The 26337-nt window shown below is 49.0% G+C and overlaps 1 protein-coding gene across 3 annotated transcripts in view; it reads right to left on the reverse strand.

The window, feature by feature from the left end:
- Positions 1–15185, reverse strand: part of TTLL7 (tubulin tyrosine ligase like 7) — a 204912-nt gene extending 189727 nt beyond the window's left edge. For 2 of the 3 annotated variants that reach the window (XM_073544895.1, XM_073544893.1), the window contains exons 1-2: positions 14909–15185; positions 5034–5114 (exon numbers count right to left, since the gene is read on the reverse strand). The gene's annotated coding sequence lies outside the window, so the exon portion shown is untranslated. The remainder of the gene's footprint in view (positions 1–5033; positions 5115–14908) is intronic. The other variant, XM_073544894.1, reaches the window with a different exon arrangement.
- Positions 15186–26337: the final 11152 nt, after the last annotated feature.

Here is a 26337-nt window from a genome sequence, read left to right on the forward strand (position 1 = left end):
TTATTGCATTTTAATGCAATGTCTTGGCGACCAAAAAAAAACGTAATTCTGGCGTTTTTAATTTTTTTCTCGCTACGCCGTTAAGCGATCGGGTTAATGCTTTTTTTTATTGATAGATCGGGCGATTCTGAACTCGGCGATACCTAATATGTGTATGTGGGATTTTTTCTTTTACTGTTTTATTTTGATTGGGGCGAAAGGGGGGTGATTTGAACTTTTAGGTTTTTTTAATTTTTTTTATTTTTAAACTTTTTTTTTTTTTTTTTACTTTTGGCATGCTTCAATAGCCTCCATAGGAGGCTAGAAGCATGCGCAACTCGATCGGCTCTGCTACATATGGGCGATGAGCAGATCGCCCATATGTAGCAAATTTACTCCTGTGCCTTCAGCGCCGACCACTGGGTGGCGCTGAAAGCCATATTCCTGGAACAACCATAGAGGTCTCATAGAGACCTCTGGTTGTCCAGGCAACATGACGCCGACCCCCGATCACATGACGGGGGTCGGCGATGAGTTCATTTCCGGCCTGGCGGCCGGAAATGCTATTTAAATGTCCGCTGTCAGCTTTGGCAGCGAGGTTTAACTAGTTAATAGGCGCGGACGGACGGCGATTCCGCTCGCGACTATTGCGGGCACATGTCAGCTGTTCATGACAGCTGACATGTCCCGGCTTTGATGCGGGCTCAGCGCCGGAGCCCTCATCAAAGTTGGGGATATGTCTAATGACGGACTGTGTCCGTCATTGGACATTAAGGGGTTAAATACTTTTTTCTCAACAGTGTTCACACAGGAAAAGGATTTGCCAGGGGAAATGCAGAGCGATAATGTAAACTCCCCATTAAGTATTACCTGCCTAACCCAGGAAGAAGTGCAGAACCGCCTCAGTAAGATTAAAATGGACAAATCGCCAGGCCCTGATGGCATTCACCCTCGGGTATTAAGGGAGATAAGTAATGTGATAGACATGCCTCTATTCCTTATATTTAAAGACTCTATAGAAACAGGGTCTGTTCCTTTTGATTGGCGGCAAGCAAATGTGGTACCAATATTCAAAAAGGGGTGTAAAAGGGAACCTGGAAACTATCGGCCGGTAAGCTTAACATCTGTGGTGGGTAACATTTTTGAAGGGTTTCTAAGGGATACCATTATGGAATATCTCAATGTTAATAAATGTTTAACTCCATATCAACATGGATTTATGAAGGATCGCTCCTGTCATACTAACCTGATCAGCTTCTATGAGGATGTAAGCTCTCAAATGGACCCAGGAGAATCATTGGATGTCATTTATCTCGACTTCTCTAAAGCATTTGACACTGTCCCACATAAAAGATTGGTAAGTAAGATGAGAAAGCTCGGGCTAGGGGAAAATGTGTGTAGATGGGTAGGTAGCTGGCTGAGTGATAGAAAACAAAGAGTGGTTATTAATGGGGCATCCTCAGATTGCGCCAGGGTTACTAGTGGGGGACCACAGGGCTCTGTATTGGGCCCCCTACTATTTAATATATTAGTGATCTAGTGGATGGCTTACACAGTAAAATATCAGTATTTGCAGATGATACTAAACTATGTAAGGTAGTTACCACAAAGGAGGACAGTTTGCAACTACAGACAGATTTGAGTAAATTGGAGAATTGGGCTGAAAAATGGCAAATGAGGTTTAACACAGATAAGTGTAAGGTTCTGCACATGGGAAGGAGAAACAGATGCTACAATTACTTACTAAATGGGAAACTGCTGGGGAAATCAGACATGGAAAAAGACTTAGGCATCTTAGTCAATAAGAAGCTAAATTGGAGTGCCCAGTGTCAGGCAGCTGCCACCAAAGCAAATAGGGTCATGGGATGCATTAGAAGAGGTCTGGGGACACGAGATGAAAACATAATTCTCCCTCTGTACAAATCACTCGTCAGACCACACTTGGAGTATTGTGTGCAATTTTGGATGCCGGTGCTCAGGAAATACATTACTGAACTTGAAAGGGTTCAAAGGCGGGCTACTAAAATGATAAATGGAGTTGGTTCACTACAATACCCAGAAAGGTTATCAAAATTAGGCCTATTTACTCTAGAAAAGAGAAGACTTAGGGGAGACCTAATATATATGTACAAGTATATCAGAGGGCAATACAGAGATCGCTCCAATGAACTGTTTGTACCAAGGACTGTGACAAGAACAAGGGGGCATTCTCTTCGTTTGGAGGAAAGACAATTTCTGCACCAGCACAGAAGAGGGTTCTTCACGGTAAGAGCAGTGAGGCTCTGGAATTCTCTTCCTGAGGAAGTGGTGATGGCCAACTCACTGAATGAATGTAAGAAAGGAATGGAGGCTTTTCTTGTAACAGTATAGAAGGTTACGAATAACAGAATATTATAGGTAGATGGTTGACCCAGCTTAGGGGAAGGAATTTTTTTCCCTATGGAGAAAATTGGCTTCTACTCTGGGGGTTTTTTGCCTTCCCCAGGATCAACAATGCAGAAAGGCTGCACTAAAAATAGGCTGAACTAGATGGACATAAGGTCTTCCTTCAGCCTTCAAAACTATGTTACTATAATGGGGAATAATAACCCTCCATTCTGGCTCATAGAGGGTTAACCTGAGGACCCCCATCTTTGAGGTCATATACAGGTATAGAGTTGTATTCACAACATTACCTCTTTATTGGACTTCTCCCTTATCCTATAGGACCGAGTCCCCTGCACTGTTCTTCCCATCCTCAGCGGCCCCCCATCACTGGGAGGTGCAGCCCCATTCAAGTGAACAGGTGCGGCTGTTGCCCCCTGTACAATTGGGAAACTGAGGCCTCGCAGCAGGGGAAGAAGGGGCTGCAGTGTTAAGGGCCTGTCACACTAAGCGATATCGCTATGTGTGATACTTACCTCCGACCGCTCCCCCGCTGGTTATCGCTGATCGCGTGAGAACGTCCTGGACCGTTTCTCGTCGTCAGCTTCCTGCTGAGCTTCCTGTGGCGCCAACGAGCGACGCGTGGAGCCGGGCGGGAGGACGTCATGATCACCTCGTCTGACAGGTAAGTAGCGACCCCCGACCCCTGCGATGTCACTGGTGAGATCTGCCTGTGTGGCAGCTCACTAGCGACCACTTAGCGATGCACCAGCGATCCTGACCGCATCATATCGCTGGTCGGGATCGCTGGTACATCGCTAAGTGTGACAGTACCTTTACACCAACACAACTAAACATCAGTGAGCCTCGTGATACATCACACAGATCCCCTTTATTGGACGACCACAGCTGATCGCCGCCGATCTCAGGATCTGTGGGGTCCCTGTAATCAGAATTGTGACCCCCTTCCGTGACGTCTCCCTAACTTTACAGATGAGGAAAACTACAGGCACCGAAGAGACAAGAAACCACCGCAACCCTCACCGGGAAGCAGGAAAGTCACCGCACAGTACACCGGGGCGGACGTGACCCTGACTTGTGTGCACAACAGATACAGTAGTGAATACAGGAGCTGAGCGTTTGTTGCATTGTAACGGCCGAGATACGCAGAAACAACGTCTCCTGACAACTGCAACAATGGAGAGGAAGCAAAATGACTCACGACAACCGGGCTTAAAGGGACATTACCTCAGAGCACAGGATGGATGAAGAATGTCTGGGGGACCACCGATCACTAGAACGGACATTCCAAGTAACGGTGATGCGCGAGCACGAGCGGCGCTGTCTACGGGGCGAGAGAACGGCGCACATGGCCACATGGTTTCCGGTTTCCATCCGCCTCATATACACAGAGCAGGGACTTGCCGGACGGCTCGCGGGCAGAGGACAGATGATATTCCCAATAATCTCCAATTAAGATCCCACCATAGAGACTCCCGCATCAGGACAGGGGGCCACGTACCCACGTTTTCCCCCAGAGGCAGCCGCACCCTACCACAGACTGAATAGAAAGGAGGACGCACAGCACAAGCCCCTCCGTACCCAGCCTGCAGCTGGGACCACCAGGACTAGCGACAGAGACCCCGGCCCACCAGGACTAGCGGCAGAGACCCCGACCCACCAGGACTAGCGGCAGAGACCCCGACCCACCAGGACTAGCGGCAGAGACCCCGACCCACCAGGACTAGCGGCAGAGACCCCGACCCACCAGGACTAGCGGCAGAGACCCCGACCCACCAGGACTAGCGGCAGAGACCCCGACCCACCAGGATTAGATATGTGACGTTTTAGAAGGAATATGGCTTTAATCCCTCCTGAATTCTCACAGGGCTAAAGATTCAGATCACGGCCCCCTCCTTGTATCCAAAATGCCCGGCGACGGCAGAGTGGCCCCCAACACCGAGGGCACAGGCTGCGCCCCTAACCTCAGCACTACTGTTCAGCACTACTGCAGAAGAGCCTGCATTACTCAACACCACAGGGAAACGCTGCTCACATCCACATCTTACTGGAAGAACACGTTGGCACCCGGATCGTCTGATTCCCGTCACCTCGGCCGCTCCCGCTAGCTGCGCTCCTCATCTGGACAGAACTGAAGCTTTTAGGCCACAAGCGGAAGCAAATCAGCGCGTGTAATGGGCCCCGATGGACTTCTCATTCCAACCAGCATCTGATGGTGGCTGCTAAGAGATGAAGACTCGAGCCCCAGGATACTCGCCGTGTGCTCCAACGTGCAGGATGTAAGGGCTCTTAAAGGGGTTGTCCACAAAGACACCGGGCAGCTCCTCAAACCTCTAATCAGCTGACATTACTGACATAAGGCACATGGGGGCGCACATTTACCTCGCCCCTGCAGCAGGGTAGGACCATTCCGAGAAAGAGCCGTCCATGTAAATCACATAAGTGTCAGATCCTCCAGATCAGCCCTCCGCCCTGGCACTTGAAGGGTCCCATATGTTGTCCATATGCCTTAATGAGGTTTATACCCAGGAGTAATCACCACCCTTCAAAGTGGACACACAGTTGCGGGTTAGTGGCTGAGGCCACCAGGTGATGACTCACGTCTGGGTAATATCAGTGGCCTTTTTATACGGCCTAGCTGTTCTGGCTAATGAGTGTGTAAACCATACCTGCACTCATCAGAATCCCATGCTGTGGTTCTGGCCTTCCTCCATGCTTTACACTGCAGCTCTGCTTGCTCAGACTGCCTGCTGTTTATAAACAAACACAGAATTATAAACTACAAGAAAAGAAAACCACAAATATGAAAAATGAAGTACCAGCCTCAAAGGCCACAATAACATCAATGGGGCCAGGACACCATCAAATGGAAGAAGTCAGGGGACACCAGAATTGGAGAGGAGCGGCTTATCGCCCTGCTCCCCAGATCATAAGCTGACATGAAAAGGAGACGGAGATTGTCGCGAGTATGACAAGTGTAATATCAGGGCATGGTCATACTGTGAATGTGGGAAAATAAAGCCACAGCCTCCAGGTATTTAGAAGGGTCACCACCAGACAATGGGCCAGAACAAGAGACATTTCTCCAAGTATATAGAAGGGTCACCACCAGGCAATGGGCCATGACCAGAGACATATCTCCAGGTATATAGAAGGGTCACCACCAGGCAATGGGCCATGACCAGAGACATATCCCTAGGTATATAGAAGGGTCACCACCAGACAATGGGCCAGAACCAGAGACATATCCCCAGGTATATAGAAGGGTCACCACCGTTACCGTACAATGGGTCACGACCAGAGACATATCCCCAGGTATATAGAAGGGTCACGACCAGACAATGGGCCAGGACCAGAGACATATCCCTAGGTATATAGAAGGGTCACCACCAGACAATGGGCCAGAAGAAGAGACACATCCCCAGATATAAAGAAGGGTCACCACCGTACAATGGGCCACGACCAGAGACATATCCCCAGGTATATAGAAGGGTCACCACCAGACAAAGGGCCACGAGCAGAGACATATCCCCAGGTATATAGAAGGGTCACCACCAGACAAAGGGCCACGACCAGAGACATGTCCCCAGGTATATAGAAGGGTCACCACCAGACAATGGGCCAGAACAAGAGACACATCCCCAGATATATAGTAGGGTCACCACAGTACAATGGGCCCCGACCAGAGACATATCCCCAGGTATATAGAAGGGTCACACCAGACAATGGGCCAGAAGAAGAGATACATCCCCAGATATAAAGAAAGGTCACCACCGTACAATGGGCCCCGACCAGAGACATATCCCCAGGTATATAGAAGGGTCACCAGACAATGGGCCAGAACAAGAGACACATCCCCAGATATATAGTAGGGTCACCATAGTACAATAGGCCACAACCAGAGACATATCCCCAGATATATAGAAGGGTCACCACCAGACAATGGGCCACAACCAGGGGGCTGTGCACGTGTGAGGAAGCCCACGCGCGTTGGGGCTGCACGATCTGGCCGCTTACTGGGACCAATTTGAGTGAGATTCTATTTTGTGCTGGATTGGTTCTTTTGGCAACTTTAAGATATTTTGGGGGCCATATTTATGGTGATATAATTATATTGGAGTCGACTATACCCATAGCCACTTCTGTGAGCTTCCAGCACTATGATAGTGTTATAGTGGATATACACTATATTTGGTATATTATATCATTATGAAATTTTTTTATGATTTCTGAATCCCAGGTCCATATAACTATGTGAATGTGTCAGACCTATTGTCATGTGTCCTTCACTTTGGAATTTTTTATGTAATAATTTTAAATATTTCTTAATTTTGGATAAAAAGTCTATTGTCATGAATTAATAAATTTGTATTGGGTATTTGTACTCCTTTTTCTTCTGCTTGCATAGTTCTATTTGGAGTATACCTTTTTAGAGGTGAATTTTATTGATTTAACCCTTTATTTACACAGTACATACAACCCTACACACAGTATATACAGTATATACAGCCCTGCACACAGTATATACAGTACATACAGCCCTGCACACAGTATATACAGTATATACAGCCCTGCACACAGTATATACAGTATATACAGCCCTGCACACAGTATATACAGTATATACAGCCCTGCACACAGTATATACAGCCCTGCACACAGTATATACAGTATATACAGCCCTGCACACAGTATATACAGTACATACAGCCCTGCACACAGTATATACAGTATATACAGCCCTGCACACAGTATATACAGTATATACAGCCCTGCACACAGTATATACAGCCCTGCGTACAGTATATACAGTACATACAGCCCTGCACACAGTATATACAGCCCTGCACACAGTATATACAGCCCCTCACACAGTATATACAGTACAGTTGTGGCCAAAAGTATTGACACCCCTGCAATTCTGTCAGATAATACTCAGTTTCTTCCTGAAAATGATTGCAAACACACATTCTTTGGTATTATTATCTTCATTTCATTTGTCTTAAATGAAAAAACACAAAAGAGAATGAAGCAAAAAGCAAAACATTGATCATTTCACACAAAACTCCAAAAATGGGCCAGACAAAAGTATTGGCACCCTCAGCCTAATACTTGGTTGCACAACCTTTAGCCAAAATAACTGCGACCAACCGCTTCCGGTAACCATCAATGAGTTTCTTACAATGCTCTGCTGGAATTTTAGACCATTCTTCTTTGGCAAACTGCTCCCGGTCCCTGATATTTGAAGGGTGCCTTCTCCAAACTGCCATTTTTAGATCTCTCCACAGGTGTTCTATGGGATTCAGGTCTGGACTCATTGCTGGCCACCTTAGAAGTCTCCAGTGCTTTCTCTCAAACCATTTTCTAGTGCTTTTTGAAGTGTGTTTTGGGTTATTGTCCTGCTGGAAGACCCATGACCTTCTGAGGGAGACCCAGCTTTCTCACACTGGGCCCTACATTATGCTGCAAAATTTGTTGGTAGTCTTCAGACTTCATAATGCCATGTACACGGTCAAGCAGTCCAGTGCCAGAGGCAGCAAAGCAACCCCAAAACATCAGGGAACCTCCGCCATGTTTAACTGTAGGGACCGTGTTCTTTTCTTTGAATGCGTCTTTTTTTCTCCTGTAAAACTCTATGTTGATGCCTTTGCCCAAAAAGCTCTACTTTTGTTTCATCTGACCAGAGAACATTCTTCCAAAGCGTTTTAGGCTTTTTCAGGTAAGTTTTGGCAAACTCCAGCCTGGCTTTTTTATGTCTCGGGGTAAGAAGTGGGGTCTTCCTGGGTCTCCTACTGTACTGTCCCTTTTCATTCAGATGCCGACGGATAGTACGGGTTGACACTGTGGTACCCTCGGACTGCAGGGCAGCTTGAACTTGTTTGGATGTTAGTCGAGGTTCTTTATCCAACATCCGCACAATCTTGCGTTGAAATCTCTTGTCAATTTTTCTTTTCCGTCCACATCTAGGGAGGTTAGCCACAGTGCCATGGGCTTTACACTTCTTGATGACACTGCGCACGGTGGACACAGGAACATTCAGGTCTTTGGAGATGGACTTGTAGCCTTGAGATTGCTCATGCTTCCTCACAATTTGGTTTCTCAAGTCCTCAGACAGTTCTTTGGTCTTCTTTCTTTTCTCCATGCTCAATGTGGTACACACAAGGACACAGGACAGAGGTTGAGTCAACTTTAATCCATGTCAGCTGGCTGCAAGTGTGATTTAGTTATTGCCAACACCTGTTAGGTGCCACAGGTAAGTTACAGGTGCTGCTAATTACACAAATTAGAGAAGCATCACAGGATTTTTCCAACAGTGCCAATACTTTTGTCCACCCTCTTTGTTATGTTTGGTGTGGAATTATATCCAATTTTGCTTTAGGACAATTCTTTTTGTGTTTTTTCATTTAAGACAAATTAAATGAAGATAATAATACCAAAGAATTTGTGTTTGCAATCATTTTCAGGAAGAAACTGAGTATTATCTTACTGAATTGCAGGGGTGTCAATACTTTTGGCCACAACTGTATATACAGCCCCTCACACATTACAGACAGTGTATACAGCCCCTCACACAGTATAGACAGTATATACAGCCCCTCACACAGTATAGACAGTGTATACAGCCCCTCACACAGTATATACAGTATATACAGCCCCTCACACAGTATAGACAGTGTATACAGCCCCTCACACAGTATAGACAGTGTATACAGCCCCTCACACAGTATAGACAGTGTATACAGCCCCTCACACAGTATAGACAGTGTATACAGCCCCTCACACAGTATATACAGTGTATACAGCCCCTCACACAGTACAGACAGTGTATACAGCCCCTCACACATTACAGACAGTGTATACAGCCCCTCACACAGTATAGACAGTGTATACAGCCCCTCACACATTACAGACAGTGTATACAGCCCCTCACACAGTATAGACAGTGTATACAGCCCCTCACACAGTACAGACAGTGTATACAGCCCCTCACACAGTATAGACAGTGTATACAGCCCCTCACACAGTATAGACAGTGTATACAGCCCCTCACACAGTACAGACAGTGTATACAGCCTCTCACACAGTACAGACAGTGTATACAGCCCCTCACACAGTATAGACAGTGTATACAGCCCCTCACACATTACAGACAGTGTATACAGCCCCTCACACATGTGGTGTAGTTACCACTGTGTCGGCTAGGGGGCGCTGTGTGGGTGTCCCAGGACGGGTGTACAGGCACATTCAGTGTGGTAACAGGAGCAGGGTCCTAAATGACCATTGTGGGTCTCAAGGTGGGTGGCCTTGGGATGCAGGCTCCAGGGTGTATTGATCAGCAGAGGTACTGCTGATCTTTCTGTTACACTGTATCAGGGAAGCCTGTGTGTCTATACAACCTTTGGTGATGTCATAGCCATGTGATCCCCTTTGGGTGTGGTTACAGGGCTATGTAATTGAGGTGTTTGGCACATGTGAGAGAGTGGAGGGAGTCTGTCAGAGTGTGGACAGACTTCCATGTGTCCAGGTGGGACACTACAGAGAGTGGCCTGTGTGCTAAGGAAGGAGAAGCCTTCCTGTGTCTGCGGCTGCAGATGCAGCGCTGCTCTGGACATTGCCCTGGCCTGTGTATATTAGTTGTATATGGGGAGGACTACACCTCCCAGCATGTGCTGAGACTCTCGGTCCGAGTCTGAAGCCACGGACGTTTATGTTCTTTTGTGCCTAAGCTAGAGGCTATTTTGGTGATATGCAGATATATGGTTTATGGAGCAAATAAACCTCATGAACTTTGGGAAGAACCTGCCTCATGATTGTCTCCCGCTGCACCTGAGCGAGTCACATCCCTACACACAGTATAGACAGTGTATACAGCCCCTCACACAGTACAGACAGTGTATACAGCCCCTCACACAGTACAGACAGTGTATACAGCCCCTCACACAGTACAGACAGTGTATACAGCCCCTCACACAGTACAGACAGTGTATACAGCCCCTCACACAGTATAGACAGTGTATACAGCCCCTCACACAGTACAGACAGTGTATACAGCCCCTCACACAGTACAGACAGTGTATACAGCCCCTCACACAGTACAGACAGTGTATACAGCCCCTCACACAGTACAGACAGTGTATACAGCCCCTCACACAGTACAGACAGTGTATACAGCCCCTCACACAGTACAGACAGTGTATACAGCCCCTCACACAGTACAGACAGTGTATACAGCCCCTCACACAGTACAGACAGTGTATACAGCCCCTCACACAGTACAGACAGTGTATACAGCCCCTCACACAGTACAGACAGTGTATACAGCCCCTCACACAGTATAGACAGTGTATACAGCCCCTCACACAGTACAGACAGTGTATACAGCCCCTCACACAGTACAGACAGTGTATACAGCCCCTCACACAGTATAGACAGTGTATACAGCCCCTCACACAGTACAGACAGTGTATACAGCCCCTCACACAGTACAGACAGTGTATACAGCCCCTCACACAGTACAGACAGTGTATACAGCCCCTCACACAGTACAGTGTATACAGCCCCTCACACAGTACAGACAGTGTATACAGCCCCTCACACAGTGTATACAGTGTATACAGCCCCTCACACAGTACAGTGTATACAGCCCCTCACACAGTACAGACAGTGTATACAGCCCCTCACACAGTGTATACAGTGTATACAGCCCCTCACACAGTACAGTGTATACAGCCCCTCACACAGTACAGACAGTGTATACAGCCCCTCACACAGTACAGACAGTGTATACAGCCCCTCACACAGTATAGACAGTGTATACAGCCCCTCACACAGTATAGACAGTGTATACAGCCCCTCACACAGTATATACAGTATATACAGCCCCTCACACAGTATAGACAGTGTATACAGCCCCTCACACAGTATAGACAGTGTATACAGCCCCTCACACAGTACAGACAGTGTATACAGCCCCTCACACAGTATAGACAGTGTATACAGCCCCTCACACTGTATAGACAGTGTATACAGCCCCTCACACAGTATAGACAGATTATACAGCCCCTCACACAGTATATACAGCCCCTCACACAGTATATACAGTATATACAGCCCCTCACACAGTATAGACAGTGTATACAGCCCCTCACATAGTATAGACAGTGTATACAGCCCCTCACACAGTGTATACAGTGTATACAGCCCCTCACAGTGTATACAGTGTGTACAGCCCCTCACACAGTATAGACAGTATATACAGCCCCTCACACAGTATAGACAGTATATACAGCCCCTCACACAGTGTATACAGCCCCTCACACAGTATAGACAGTGTATACAGCCCCTCACACAGTACAGACAGTGTATACAGCCCCTCACATAGTATATACAGTGTATACAGCCCCTCACACAGTGTATACAGTGTATACAGCCCCTCACACAGTGTATACAGTGTGTACAGCCCCTCACACAGTATAGACAGTATATACAGCCCCTCACACAGTGTATACAGCCCCTCACACAGTATAGACAGTGTATACAGCCCCTCACACAGTACAGACAGTGTATACAGCCCCTCACACAGTGTATACAGTGTGTACAGCCCCTCACACAGTATAGACAGTATATACAGCCCCTCACACAGTGTATACAGCCCCTCACACAGTACAGACAGTGTATACAGCCCCTCACACAGTACAGACAGTGTATACAGCCCCTCACATAGTATAGACAGTGTATACAGCCCCTCACACAGTGTATACAGTGTATACAGCCCCTCACACAGTGTATACAGTGTGTACAGCCCCTCACACAGTATAGACAGTATATACAGCCCCTCACACAGTGTATACAGCCCCTCACACAGTATAGACAGTGTATACAGCCCCTCACACAGTATAGAAAGTGTATACAGCCCCTCACACAGTATAGACAGTGTATACAGCCCCTCACATAGTGTATACAGTGTATACAGCCCCTCACACAGTATATACAGTGTATACAGCCCCTCACACAGTATAGACAGTGTATACAGCCCCTCACATAGTGTATACAGTGTATACAGCCCCTCACACAGTATATACAGTGTATACAGCCCCTCACACAGTATAGACAGTGTATACAGCCCCTCACACAGTATAGACAGTGTATACAGCCCCTCACACAGTATATACAGTGTATACAGCCCCTCACACAGTACAGTGTATACAGCCCCTCACACAGTACAGACAGTGTATACAGCCCCTCACACAGTGTATACAGTGTATACAGCCCCTCACACAGTACAGTGTATACAGCCCCTCACACAGTACAGACAGTGTATACAGCCCCTCACACAGTGTATACAGTGTATACAGCCCCTCACACAGTACAGTGTATACAGCCCCTCACACAGTACAGACAGTGTATACAGCCCCTCACACAGTACAGACAGTGTATACAGCCCCTCACACAGTGTATACAGTGTATACAGCCCCTCACACAGTACAGACAGTGTATACAGCCCCTCACACAGTATAGACAGTGTATACAGCCCCTCACACAGTATAGACAGTGTATACAGCCCCTCACACAGTATATACAGTATATACAGCCCCTCACACAGTATAGACAGTGTATACAGCCCCTCACACAGTATAGACAGTGTATACAGCCCCTCACACAGTACAGACAGTGTATACAGCCCCTCACACAGTAGTGTATACAGCCCCTCACACAGTATAGACAGTGTATACAGCCCCTCACACTGTATAGACAGTGTATACAGCCCCTCACACAGTATAGACAGTGTATACAGCCCCTCACACAGTATATACAGCCCCTCACACAGTATATACAGTATATACAGCTCCTCACACAGTATAGACAGTGTATACAGCCCCTCACATAGTATAGACAGTGTATACAGCCCCTCACACAGTGTATACAGTGTATACAGCCCCTCACAGTGTATACAGTGTGTACAGCCCCTCACACAGTATAGACAGTATATACAGCCCCTCACACAGTATAGACAGTATATACAGCCCCTCACACAGTGTATACAGCCCCTCACACAGTATAGACAGTGTATACAGCCCCTCACACAGTACAGACAGTGTATACAGCCCCTCACATAGTATATACAGTGTATACAGCCCCTCACACAGTGTATACAGTGTATACAGCCCCTCACACAGTGTATACAGTGTGTACAGCCCCTCACACAGTATAGACAGTATATACAGCCCCTCACACAGTGTATACAGCCCCTCACACAGTATAGACAGTGTATACAGCCCCTCACACAGTACAGACAGTGTATACAGCCCCTCACATAGTATATACAGTGTATACAGCCCCTCACACAGTGTATACAGTGTATACAGCCCCTCACACAGTGTATACAGTGTGTACAGCCCCTCACACAGTATAGACAGTATATACAGCCCCTCACACAGTGTATACAGCCCCTCACACAGTACAGACAGTGTATACAGCCCCTCACACAGTGTATACAGTGTGTACAGCCCCTCACACAGTATAGACAGTATATACAGCCCCTCACACAGTGTATACAGCCCCTCACACAGTACAGACAGTGTATACAGCCCCTCACACAGTACAGACAGTGTATACAGCCCCTCACATAGTATAGACAGTGTATACAGCCCCTCACACAGTGTATACAGTGTATACAGCCCCTCACACAGTGTATACAGTGTGTACAGCCCCTCACACAGTATAGACAGTATATACAGCCCCTCACACAGTGTATACAGCCCCTCACACAGTATAGACAGTGTATACAGCCCCTCACACAGTATAGAAAGTGTATACAGCCCCTCACACAGTATAGACAGTGTATACAGCCCCTCACATAGTGTATACAGTGTATACAGCCCCTCACACAGTATATACAGTGTATACAGCCCCTCACACAGTATAGACAGTGTATACAGCCCCTCACATAGTGTATACAGTGTATACAGCCCCTCACACAGTATATACAGCCCCTCACACAGTATAGACAGTGTATACAGCCCCTCACACAGTATAGACAGTGTATACAGCCCCTCACACAGTATATACAGTGTATACAGCCCCTCACATAGTATATACAGTGTATACAGCCCCTCACATAGTATATACAGTGTATACAGCCCCTCACACAGTGTATACAGTGTATACAGCCCCTCACACAGTGTATACAGTGTATACAGCCCCTCACACAGTGTATACAGTGTATACAGCCCCTCACACAGTGTATACAGTGTATACAGCCCCTCACACAGTGTATACAGTGTATACAGCCCCTCACACAGTATATACAGTGTATACAGCCCCTCACACAGTATATACAGTGTATACAGCCCCTCACACAGTATAGACAGTGTATACAGCCCCTCACACAGTATATACAGTGTATACAGCCCCGGGCAGGAGATGCTCCTCGTCCCTCCAGCTGCGGACCGGCTGAGGATGAGGCGGCTGCTCCTCCCCGGGTGATGCTGCTGATTCATGCCGCCTCTGCCCTCTCCTCGGCTGCTCGGGGCTCAGGACTCACCGGCTGTGGGGGTGACGGGGAGCTGCCGGGGTCGATGTCCGCGGTGCGGGGTCTCCCGCTGCCCCTCCGGCTCCGGACACTGGAGGTTACCGCAAAGCGAGATCGCACCACTGCTATATCCCGCGGGGGGGAACGAGACGGGGCCGGGATGACACTGACAGCCCCGGAGAACACCCCGGTTACTGTACTGTGAGACCGGCCCTATGAATAATAATAGCCATGTTCTGGGATCCAGTCAGAGTGGTAGCGATGTGCAGAGGAAGACACCCCTAGACTGGAGTGACAGATGGTACAGTCTGTGAGTCAGGGCTTGGAACGCAAACACGGAGCCAAGCAACCGAGACGGAGGAGGGGAGACGTGTGTGACGTCACTGCCCAGGTGTGACCTCACCTGTATGTATAGTGTATGGAGGGGGAATGTATCACCTGTGTGACGTCACTGCCCAGGTGTGACCTCACCTGTATGTATAGTGTATGGAGGGGGAATGTATCACCTGTGTGACGTCACTGCCCAGGTGTGACCTCACCTGTATGTATAGTGTATAGAGGGGGAATGTGTCACCTGTGTGACGTCACTGCCCAGGTGTGACCTCACCTGTATGTATAGTGTATGGAGGGGGAATGTGTCACCTGTGTGACGTCACTGCCCAGGTGTGACCTCACCTGTATGTATAGTGTATGGAGGGGGAATGTGTCACCTGTGTGACGTCACTGCCCAGGTGTGACCTCACCTGTATGTATAGTGTATAGAGGGGGAATGTGTCACCTGTGTGACGTCACTGCCCAGGTGTGACCTCACCTGTATGTATAGTGTATGGAGGGGGAATGTGTCACCTGTGTGACGTCACTGCCCAGGTGTGACCTCACCTGTATGTATAGTGTATGGAGGGGGAATGTGTCACCTGTGTGACGTCACTGCCCAGGTGTGACCTCACCTGTATGTATAGTGTATAGAGGGGGAATGTGTCACCTGTGTGACGTCACTGCCCAGGTGTGACCTCACCTGTATGTATAGTGTATGGAGGGGGAATGTGTCACCTGTGTGACGTCACTGCCCAGGTGTGACCTCACCTGTATGTATAGTGTATGGAGGGGGAATGTGTCACCTGTGTGACGTCACTGCCCAGGTGTGACCTCACCTGTATGTATAGTGTATAGAGGGGGAATGTGTCACCTGTGTGACGTCACTGCCCAGGTGTGACCTCACCTGTATGTATAGTGTATGGAGGGGAATGTGTCACCTGTGTGACGTCACTGCCCAGGTGTGACCTCACCTGTATGTATAGTGTATAGAGGGGGAATGTGTCACCTGTGTGACGTCACTGCCCAGGTGTGACCTCACCTGTATGTATAGTGTATGGAGGGGAATGTGTCACCTGTGTGACGTCACTGCCCAGGTGTGACCTCACCTGTATGTATAGTGTATAGAGGGGGAATGTGTCACCTGTGTGACGTCACTGCCCAGGTGTGACCTCACCTGTATGTATAGTGAATGGAGGGGAATGTGTCACCTGTGTGACGTCACTGCCCAGGTGTGACCTCACCTGTATGTATAGTGTATGGAGGGGGAATGTGTCACCTGTGTGATGTCACTGCCCAGGTGTGACCTCACCTGTATGTATAGTGTATGGAGGGGGAATGTGTCACCTGTGTGATGTCACTGCCCAGGTGTGACCTCACCTGTTTGTATAGTGTATAGAGGGGGAATGTGTCACCTGTGTGATGTCACTGCCCAGGTGTGACCTCACCTGTATGTATAGTGTATGGAGGGGGAATGTGTCACCTGTGTGACGTCACTGCCCAGGTGTGACCTCACCTGTTTGTATAGTGTATAGAGGGGGAATGTGTCACCTGTGTGACGTCACTGCCCAGGTGTGACCTCACCTGTATGTATAGTGTATAGAGGGGGAATGTGTCACCTGTGTGATGTCACTGCCCAGGTGTGACCTCACCTGTATGTATAGTGTATGGAGGGGAATGTGTCACCTGTGTGACGTCACTGCCCAGGTGTGACCTCACCTGTATGTATAGTGTATGGAGGGGAATGTGTCACCTGTGTGACGTCACTGCCCAGGTGTGACCTCACCTGTATGTATAGTGTATGGAGGGGGAATGTGTCACCTGTGTGACGTCACTGCCCAGGTGTGATCTCACCTGTATGTATAGTGTATGGAGGGGGAATGTGTCACCTGTGTGACATCACTGCCCAGGTGTGACCTCACCTGTATGTATAGTGTATAGAGGGGGAATGTGTCACCTGTGTGACGTCACTGCCCAGGTGTGACCTCACCTGTATGTATAGTGTATAGAGGGGGAATGTGTCACCTGTGTGACGTCACTGCCCAGGTGTGACCTCACCTGTATGTATAGTGTATAGAGGGGGAATGTGTCACCTGTGTGACGTCACTGCACAGGTGTGACCTCACCTGTATGTATAGTGTATGGAGGGGAATGTGTCACCTGTGTGACGTCACTGCCCAGGTGTGACCTCACCTGTATGTATAGTGTATAGAGGGGGAATGTGTCACCTGTGTGATGTCACTGCCCAGGTGTGACCTCACCTGTATGTATAGTGTATGGAGGGGGAATGTGTCACCTGTGTGACGTCACTGCCCAGGTGTGACCTCACCTGTATGTATAGTGTATAGAGGGGGAATGTGTCACCTGTGTGATGTCACTGCCCAGGTGTGACCTCACCTGTATGTATAGTGTATGGAGGGGGAATGTGTCACCTGTGTGACGTCACTGCCCAGGTGTGACCTCACCTGTATGTATAGTGTATGGAGGGGAATGTGTCACCTGTGTGACGTCACTGCCCAGGTGTGACCTCACCTGTATGTATAGTGTATAGAGGGGGAATGTGTCACCTGTGTGACGTCACTGCCCAGGTGTGACTTCACCTGTATGTATAGTGTATGGAGGGGGAATGTGTCACCTGTGTGACGTCACTGCCAGGTGTGATCTCACCTGTATGTATAGTGTATGGAGGGGAATGTGTCACCTGTGACGTCACTGCCCAGGTGTGACCTCACCTGTATGTATAGTGTATGGAGGGGGAATGTGTCACCTGTGTGACGTCACTGCCCAGGTGTGACCTCACCTATATGTATAGTGTATGGAGGGAAATGTGTCACCTGCGTGACGTCACTGCCCAGGTGTGACCTCACCTGTATGTATAGTGTATGGAGGGGAATGTTTCACCTGTGTGACGTCACTGCCCAGGTGTGACCTCACCTGTATGTATAGTGTATGGAGGGGAATGTGTCACCTGTGACGTCACTGCCCAGGTGTGACCTCACCTGTATGTAAAGTGTATGGAGGGGAATGTGTCACCTGTGTGACGTCACTGCCCAGGTGTGACTTCACCTGTATGTATAGTGTATGGAGGGGGAATGTGTCACCTGTGTGACGTCACTGCCCAGGTGTGACCTCACCTGTATGTATAGTGTATGGAGGGGAATGTGTCACCTGTGTGACGTCACTGCCCAGGTGTGACCTCACCTGTATGTATAGTGTATGGAGGGGGAATGTGTCACCTGTGTGACTTCACTGCCAGGTGTGACCGCACCTGTATGTATAGTGTATGGAGAGGCAATGTGTCACCTGTGTGACGTCACTGCCAGGTGTGACTTCACCTGTATGTATAGTGTATGGAGGGGGAATGTCACCTGTGTGACGTCACTGCCGAGGTGTGACCTCACCTGTATGTATAGTGTATGGAGGGGGAATGTGTCACCTGTGTGACGTCACTGCCCAGGTGTGACCTCACCTGTATGTATAGTGTATGGAGGGGGAATTTCACCTGTGTGACGTCACTGCCCAGGTGTGATCTCACCTGTATGTATAGTGTATGGAGGGGGAATGTGTCACCTGTGTGACTTCACTGCCAGGTGTGACCGCACCTGTATGTATAGTGTATGGAGAGGGAATGTGTCACCTGTGTGACGTCACTGCCAGGTGTGACCGCACCTGTATGTATAGTGTATGGAGAGGCAATGTGTCTCCTGTGTGACGTCACTGCCAGGTGTGACCTCACCTGTATTTATAGTGTATGGAGAGGGAATGTGTCACCTGTGTGATGTCACTGCCCAGGTGTGACCTCACCTGTATGTATAGTGTATGGAGGGGGAATGTGTCACCTGTGTGACGTCACTGCCCAGGTGTGACCTCACCTGTATGTATAGTGTATGGAGGGGGAATGTGTCACCTGTGTTACGTCACTGCCCAGGTGTGACCTCACCTGTATGTATAGTGTATAGAGGGGAAATGTGTCACCTGTGTGACGTCACTGCCCAGGTGTGACTTCACCTGTATGTATAGTGTATAGAGGGGGAATGTGTCACCTGTGTGACGTCACTGCCAGGTGTGATCTCACCTGTATGTATTGTGTGTGGAGGGGAATGTGTCACCTGTGACGTCACTGCCCAGGTGTGACCTCACCTGTATGTATAGTGCATGGAGGGGGAATGTGTCACCTGTGTGACGTCACTGCCCAGGTGTGACCTCACCTATATGTATAGTGTATGGAGGGAAATGTGTCACCTGTGTGACGTCACTGCCCAGGTGTGACCTCACCTGTATGTATAGTGTATGGAGGGGAATGTTTCACCTGTGTGACGTCACTGCCCAGGTGTGACATCACCTGTATGTATAGTGTATGGAGGGGGAATGTGTCACCTGTGTGACGTCACTGCCCAGGTGTGACCTCACCTGTATGTATAGTGTATAGAGGGGGAATTTGTCACCTGTGTGACATCACTGCCCAGGTGTGACTTCACCTGTATGTATAGTGTATGGAGGGGGAATGTGTCACCTGTGTGACGTCACTGCCCAGGTGTGACCTCACCTGTATGTATAGTGTATGGAGGGGGAAAGTGTCACCTGTGTGACGTCACTGCCCAGGTGTGACCTCACCTGTATGTATAGTGTATGGAGGGGGAATGTGTCACCTGTGTGACGTCACTGCCCAGGTGTGACCTCACCTGTATGTATAGTGTATGGAGGGGGAATGTGTCACCTGTGTGACGTCACTGCCCAGGTGTGACCTCACCTGTATGTATAGTGTATGGAGGGGAATGTGTCACCTGTGTGATGTCACTGCCCAGGTGTGACCTCACCTGTATGTATAGTGTATAGAGGGGGAATGTGTCACCTGTGTGACGTCACTGCCCAGGTGTGACTTCACCTGTATGTAGAGTGCATGGAGGGGGAATGTGTCACCTGTGTGACGTCACTGCCCAGGTGTGACCTCACCTGTATGTACAGTGTATGGAGGGGAATGTGTCAACTGTGACGTCACTGCCCAGGTGTGACCTCACCTGTATGTATAGTGTATGGAGGGGGAATGTGTCACCTGTGTGACGTCACTGCCCAGGTGTGACCTCACCTGTATGTATAGTGTATGGAGGGAAATGTGTCACCTGTGTGACGTCACTGCCCAGGTGTGACCTCACCTGTATGTATAGTATATGGAGGGGAAGTTTCACCTGTGTGACGTCACTGCCCAGGTGTGACCTCACCTGTATGTATAGTGTATGGAGGGGAATGTGTCACCTGTGACGTCACGGCCCAGGTGTGACCTCGCCTGTATGTAAAGTGTATGGAGGGGAATGTCACTTGTGTGACATCACTGCCCAGGTGTGACTTCACCTGTATGTATAGTGTATAGAGGGGGAATTTGTCACCTCTGTGACGTCACTGATTAGGTGTGATCTCACCTGTATGTATAGTGTATGGAGGGGGAATGTGTCACCTGTGTGACTTCACTGCCAGGTGTGACCGCACCTGTATGTATAGTGTATGGAGAGGCAATGTGTCACCTGTGTGACGTCACTGCCCAGGTGTGACTTCACTTGTATGTATAGTGTATGGAGGGGGAATGTGTCACCTGTGTGACGTCACTGCCCAGGTGTGACCTCACCTGTATGTACAGTGTATGGAGGGGGAATGTGTCACCTGTGTGACGTCACTGCCCAGGTGTGACTTCACCTGTATGTATAGTGTATGGAGGGGAATGTGTCACCTGTGACGTCACTGCCCAGGTGTGACCTCACCTGTATGTATAGTGTATGGAGGGAAATGTGTCACCTGTGTGACGTCACTGCCCAGGTGTGACCTCACCTGTATGTATAGTGTATGGAGGGGAATGTTTCACCCGTGTGACGTCACTGCCCAGGTGTGACCTCACCTGTATGTATAGTGGGGAATGTGTCACCTGTGATGTCACTGCCCAGGTGTGACCTCACCTGTATGTATATTATATAGAGGGGAATGTGTGACCTGTGTGCCCAGGTGTGACCTCACCTGTATGTATAGTGTATGAAGGGGAATGTGTCTCCTGTGTGATGTCACTTCCCAGGTGTGACCTCACCTGTATGTAAAGTGTATGGAGGGGAATATGTCACCTGTGTGATGTCACTGCTCAGGTGTGACCTCACCTGTTTGTATAGTGTATGGAGGGGAATGTGTCACCTGTGTGACATCACTGCCCAGGTGTGACCTCACCTGCATGTATAGTGTATGGAGGGGAATGTGTCACCTGTGTGGCGTCACTGCCCAGGTGTGACCTCACCTGTATGTATAGTGTATGGAGGGGAATATGTCACCGGTGTGACGTCACTGCCCAGGTGTGGCCTCACCTGTATGTATAGTGTATGGAGGGGGAAAGTGTCACCTGTGTGACGTCACTGTCCAGGTGTGACCTCATCTTTATTTATAGTGTATAGAGGGGGAATATGTCACCTGTGTGACGTCACTGCTCAGGTGTGACCTCACCTGTTTGTATAGTGTATGGAGGGGAATGTATCACCTGTGTGACATCACTGCCCAGGTGTGACCTCACCTGTATGTATAGTGTATGGAGGGGAATGTGTCACCTGTGTGGCGTCACTGCCCTGGTGTTACCTCACCTGTATGTATAGTGTATGGAGGGGAATGTGTCACCTGTGTGACATCACTGCCCAGGTGTGACCTCACCTGTATGTATAGTGTATAGAGGGGGAATGTGTCACCTGTGTGACGCCACTGCCCAGGTGTGACCTCACCTGTATGTATAGTGTATGGAGGGGAATGTGTCACCTGTGTGATGTCACTGCCAGGTGTGACCTCACCTGTATATATAGTGTATGGAGGGGAATGTGTCACCTGTGTGTCATCACTGCCATGTGTGACCTCACCTGTATGTATCGTGTATAGAGGGGGAATGTGTCACCTCTGTGACGCCACTACCCAGGTGTGACCTCACCTGTATGTATAGTGTATGGAGGGGAATGTGTCACCTGTCTGACGTCACTGCCAGGTGTGACCTCACCTGTATATATAGTGTATGGAGGGGAATGTGTCACCTGTGTGTTGTCTTTGCCATGTGTCACCTCACCTCTATGTATAGTGTATGGAGGGGGAATGTCACCTGTGTGACGTCACTGCCCAGGTGTGACCTCACCTGTATTTATAGTGTATGGAGAGGGAATGTGTCAACTTTGTGACGTCACTGCCCAGGTGTGACCTCACCTGTATGTATAGTGTATATAGGGGGAATGTGTCACCTGTGTGACGTCACTGCCCAGGTGTGACTTCACCTGTATGTATAGTGTATGGAGGGGAATGTGTCACCTGTGACGTCACTGCCCAGGTGTGACCTCACCTGTATGTATAGTGTATGGAGGGAAATGTGTCACCTGTGTGACGTCACTGCCCAGGTGTGACTTCACCTGTATGTATAGTGTATGGAGGGGAATGTGTCACCTGTGACGTCACTGCCCAGGTGTGACCTCACCTGTATGTATAGTGTATGTAGGGAAATGTGTCACCTGTGTGACGTCACTGCCCAGGTGTGACCTCACCTGTATGTATAGTGTATGGAGGGGAATGTTTCACCCGTGTGACGTCACTGCCCAGGTGTGACCTCACCTGTATGTAAAGTGTATGGAGGGGAATGTGTCACCTGTGTGAAGTCACTGCCCAGGTGTGACTTCACTTGTATGTATAGTGTATGGAGGGGGAATGTGTCACCTGTGTGACGTCACTGCCCAGGTATGACCTCACCTGTATGTACAGTGTATGGAGGGGGAATGTGTCACCTGTGTGACGTCACTGCCCAGGTGTGACTTCACCTGTATGTATAGTGTATGGAGGGGAATGTGTCACCTGTGACGTCACTGCCCAGGTGTGACCTCACCTGTATGTATAGTGTATGGAGGGAAATGTGTCACCTGTGTGACGTCACTGCCCAGGTGTGACCTCACCTGTATGTATAGTGTATGGAGGGGAATGTTTCACCCGTGTGACGTCACTGCCCAGGTGTGACCTCACCTGTATGTATAGTGTATGGAGGGGAATGTGTCACCTGTGATGTCACTGCCCATGTGTGACCTCACCTGTATGTATATTATATAGAGGGGAATGTGTGACCTGTGTGACGTCACTGCCCAGGTGTGACCTCACCTGTATGTATAGTGTATGAAGGAATGTGTCTCCTGTGTGACGTCACTTCCCAGGTGTGACCTCACCTGTATGTAAAGTGTATGGAGGGGAATATGTCACCTGTGTGATGTCACTGCTCAGGTGTGACCTCACCTGTTTGTATAGTGTATGGAGGGGAATGTGTCACCTGTGTGACATCACTGCCCAGGTGTGACCTCACCTGCATGTATAGTGTATGGAGGGGAATGTGTCACCTGTGTGGCGTCACTGCCCAGGTGTGACCTCACCTGTATGTATAGTGTATGGAGGGGAATATGTCACCGGTGTGACGTCACTGCCCAGGTGTGGCCTCACCTGTATGTATAGTGTATGGAGGGGGAATGTGTCACCTGTGTGACGTCACTGTCCAGGTGTGACCTCATCTTTATTTATAGTGTATAGAGGGGGAATGTCACCTGTGTGACGTCACTGCTCAGGTGTGACCTCACCTGTTTGTATAGTGTATGGAGGGGAATGTATCACCTGTGTGACATCACTGCCCAGGTGTGACCTCACCTGTATGTATAGTGTATGGAGGGGAATGTGTCACCTGTGTGGCGTCACTGCCCTGGTGTTACCTCACCTGTATGTATAGTGTATGGAGGGGAATGTGTCACCTGTGTGACATCACTGCCCAGGTGTGACCTCACCTGTATGTATAGTGTATAGAGGGGGAATGTGTCACCTGTGTGACGCCACTGCCCAGGTGTGACCTCACCTGTATGTATAGTGTATGGAGGGGAATGTGTCACCTGTGTGATGTCACTGCCAGGTGTGACCTCACCTGTATATATAGTGTATGGAGGGGAATGTGTCACCTGTGTGTCATCACTGCCATGTGTGACCTCACCTGTATGTATCGTGTATAGAGGGGGAATGTGTCACCTCTGTGACGCCACTGCCCAGGTGTGACCTCACCTGTATGTATAGTGTATGGAGGGGAATGTGTCACCTGTGTGACGTCACTGCCAGGTGTGACCTCACCTGTATATATAGTGTATGGAGGGGAATGTGTCACCTGTGTGTTGTCTTTGCCATGTGTCACCTCACCTCTATGTATAGTGTATGGAGGGGGAATGTCACCTGTGTGACGTCACTGCCCAGGTGTGACCTCACCTGTATTTATAGTGTATGGAGAGGGAATGTGTCAACTTTGTGACGTCACTGCCCAGGTGTGACCTCACCTGTATGTATAGTGTATATAGGGGGAATGTGTCACCTGTGTGACGTCACTGCCCAGGTGTGACTTCACCTGTATGTATAGTGTATGGAGGGCAATGTGTCACCTGTGACGTCACTGCCCAGGTGTGACCTCACCTGTATGTATAGTGTATGGAGGGAAATGTGTCACCTGTGTGACGTCACTGCCCAGGTGTGACCTCACCTGTATGTATAGTGTATGGAGGGGAATGTTTCACCCGTGTGACGTCACTGCCCAGGTGTGACCTCACCTGTATGTATAGTGTATGGAGGGGAATGTGTCACCTGTGATGTCACTGCCCAGGTGTGACCTCACCTGTATGTATATTGTATAGAGGGGAATGTGTGACCTGTGTGACGTCACTGCCCAGGTGTGACCTCACCTGTATGTATATTGTATGAAGGGGAATGTGTCACCTGTGTGACGTCACTTCCCAGGTGTGACCTCACCTGTATGTAAAGTGTATGGAGGGGAATGTGTCACCTGTGTGATGTCACTGCCCAGGTGTGACCTCACCTGTATGTACAGTGTATGGAGGGGAATGTGTCACCTGTGACGTCACTGCCCAGGTGTGACCTCACCTGTATGTGTAGTGTATGGAGGGGATTGTGTCACCTGTGACGTCACTGCCCAGGTGTGACCTCACCTGTATGTATAGTGTATGGAGGGGAATGTGTCACCTGTGTGACGTCACTGCCCAGGTGTGGCCTCACCTGTATGTATAGTGTATGGAGGGGTAAAGTGTCACCTGTGTGACGTCACTGCCCAGGTGTGACCTCATCTTTATTTATAGTGTATAGAGGGGGAATATGTCACCTGTGTGATGTCACTGCTCAGGTGTGACCTCACCTGTTTGTATAGTGTATGGAGGGGAATGTGTCACCTGTGTGACATCACTGCCCAGGTGTGACCTCACCTGTATGTATAGTGTATGGAGGGGAATGTGTCACCTGTGTGGCGTCACTGCCCTGGTGTTACCTCACCTGTATGTGTAGTGTATGGAGGGGAATGTGTCACCTGTGTGACATCACTACCCAGGTGTGACCTCACCTGTATGTATAGTGTATGGAGGGGAATGTGTCACCTGTGTGACGTCACTGCCCAGGTGTGACCTCACCTGTATGTACAGTGTAAAGAGGGGAATTTGTCACCTGTGTGACGTCACTGCCCAGGTGTGACCTCACCTGTATGTATAGTGTATGGAGGGGGAAAGTGTCACCTGTGTGACGTCACTGTCCAGTTGTGACCTCATCTTTATTTATAGTATATAGAGGGGGAATATGTCACCTGTGTGACGTCACTGCCCAGGTGTGACCTCACCTGTATGTATAGTGTATGGAGGGGGAAAGTGTCATCTGCGTGATGATACTGCCCAGGTGTGACCTCACCTGTATGTACAGTGTATGGAGGGGAATGTGTCACCTGTGTGATGTCACTGCCCTGGTGTGACCTCACCTGTATTTGCAGTGTATGGAGGGGATTGTGTCACCTGTGTGACGTCACTGCCCAGGTGTGACCTCACCTGTATGTATAGTGTATGGAGGGGAATGTGTCACCTGTGTGACGTCACTGCCCAGGTGTGACCTCACCTGTATATATAGTGTATGGAGGGGAATGTGTCACCTGTGTGACGTCACTGCCCAGGTGTGACCTCACCTGTATGTATAGTGTATGGAGGGGGAAAGTGTCACCTGTGTGATGTCATTGCCCAGGTGTGATTTCACCTGTATATATAGTGCATGGAGGGGAATGTGTCACCCGTGTGACG

Source organism: Dendrobates tinctorius, unplaced genomic scaffold (assembly GCF_039654945.1).
Source record: "Dendrobates tinctorius isolate UK_male_01 unplaced genomic scaffold, ASM3965494v1 ptg000138l, whole genome shotgun sequence".
NCBI classification, from domain to species: Eukaryota; Metazoa; Chordata; class Amphibia; order Anura; family Dendrobatidae; genus Dendrobates; species Dendrobates tinctorius.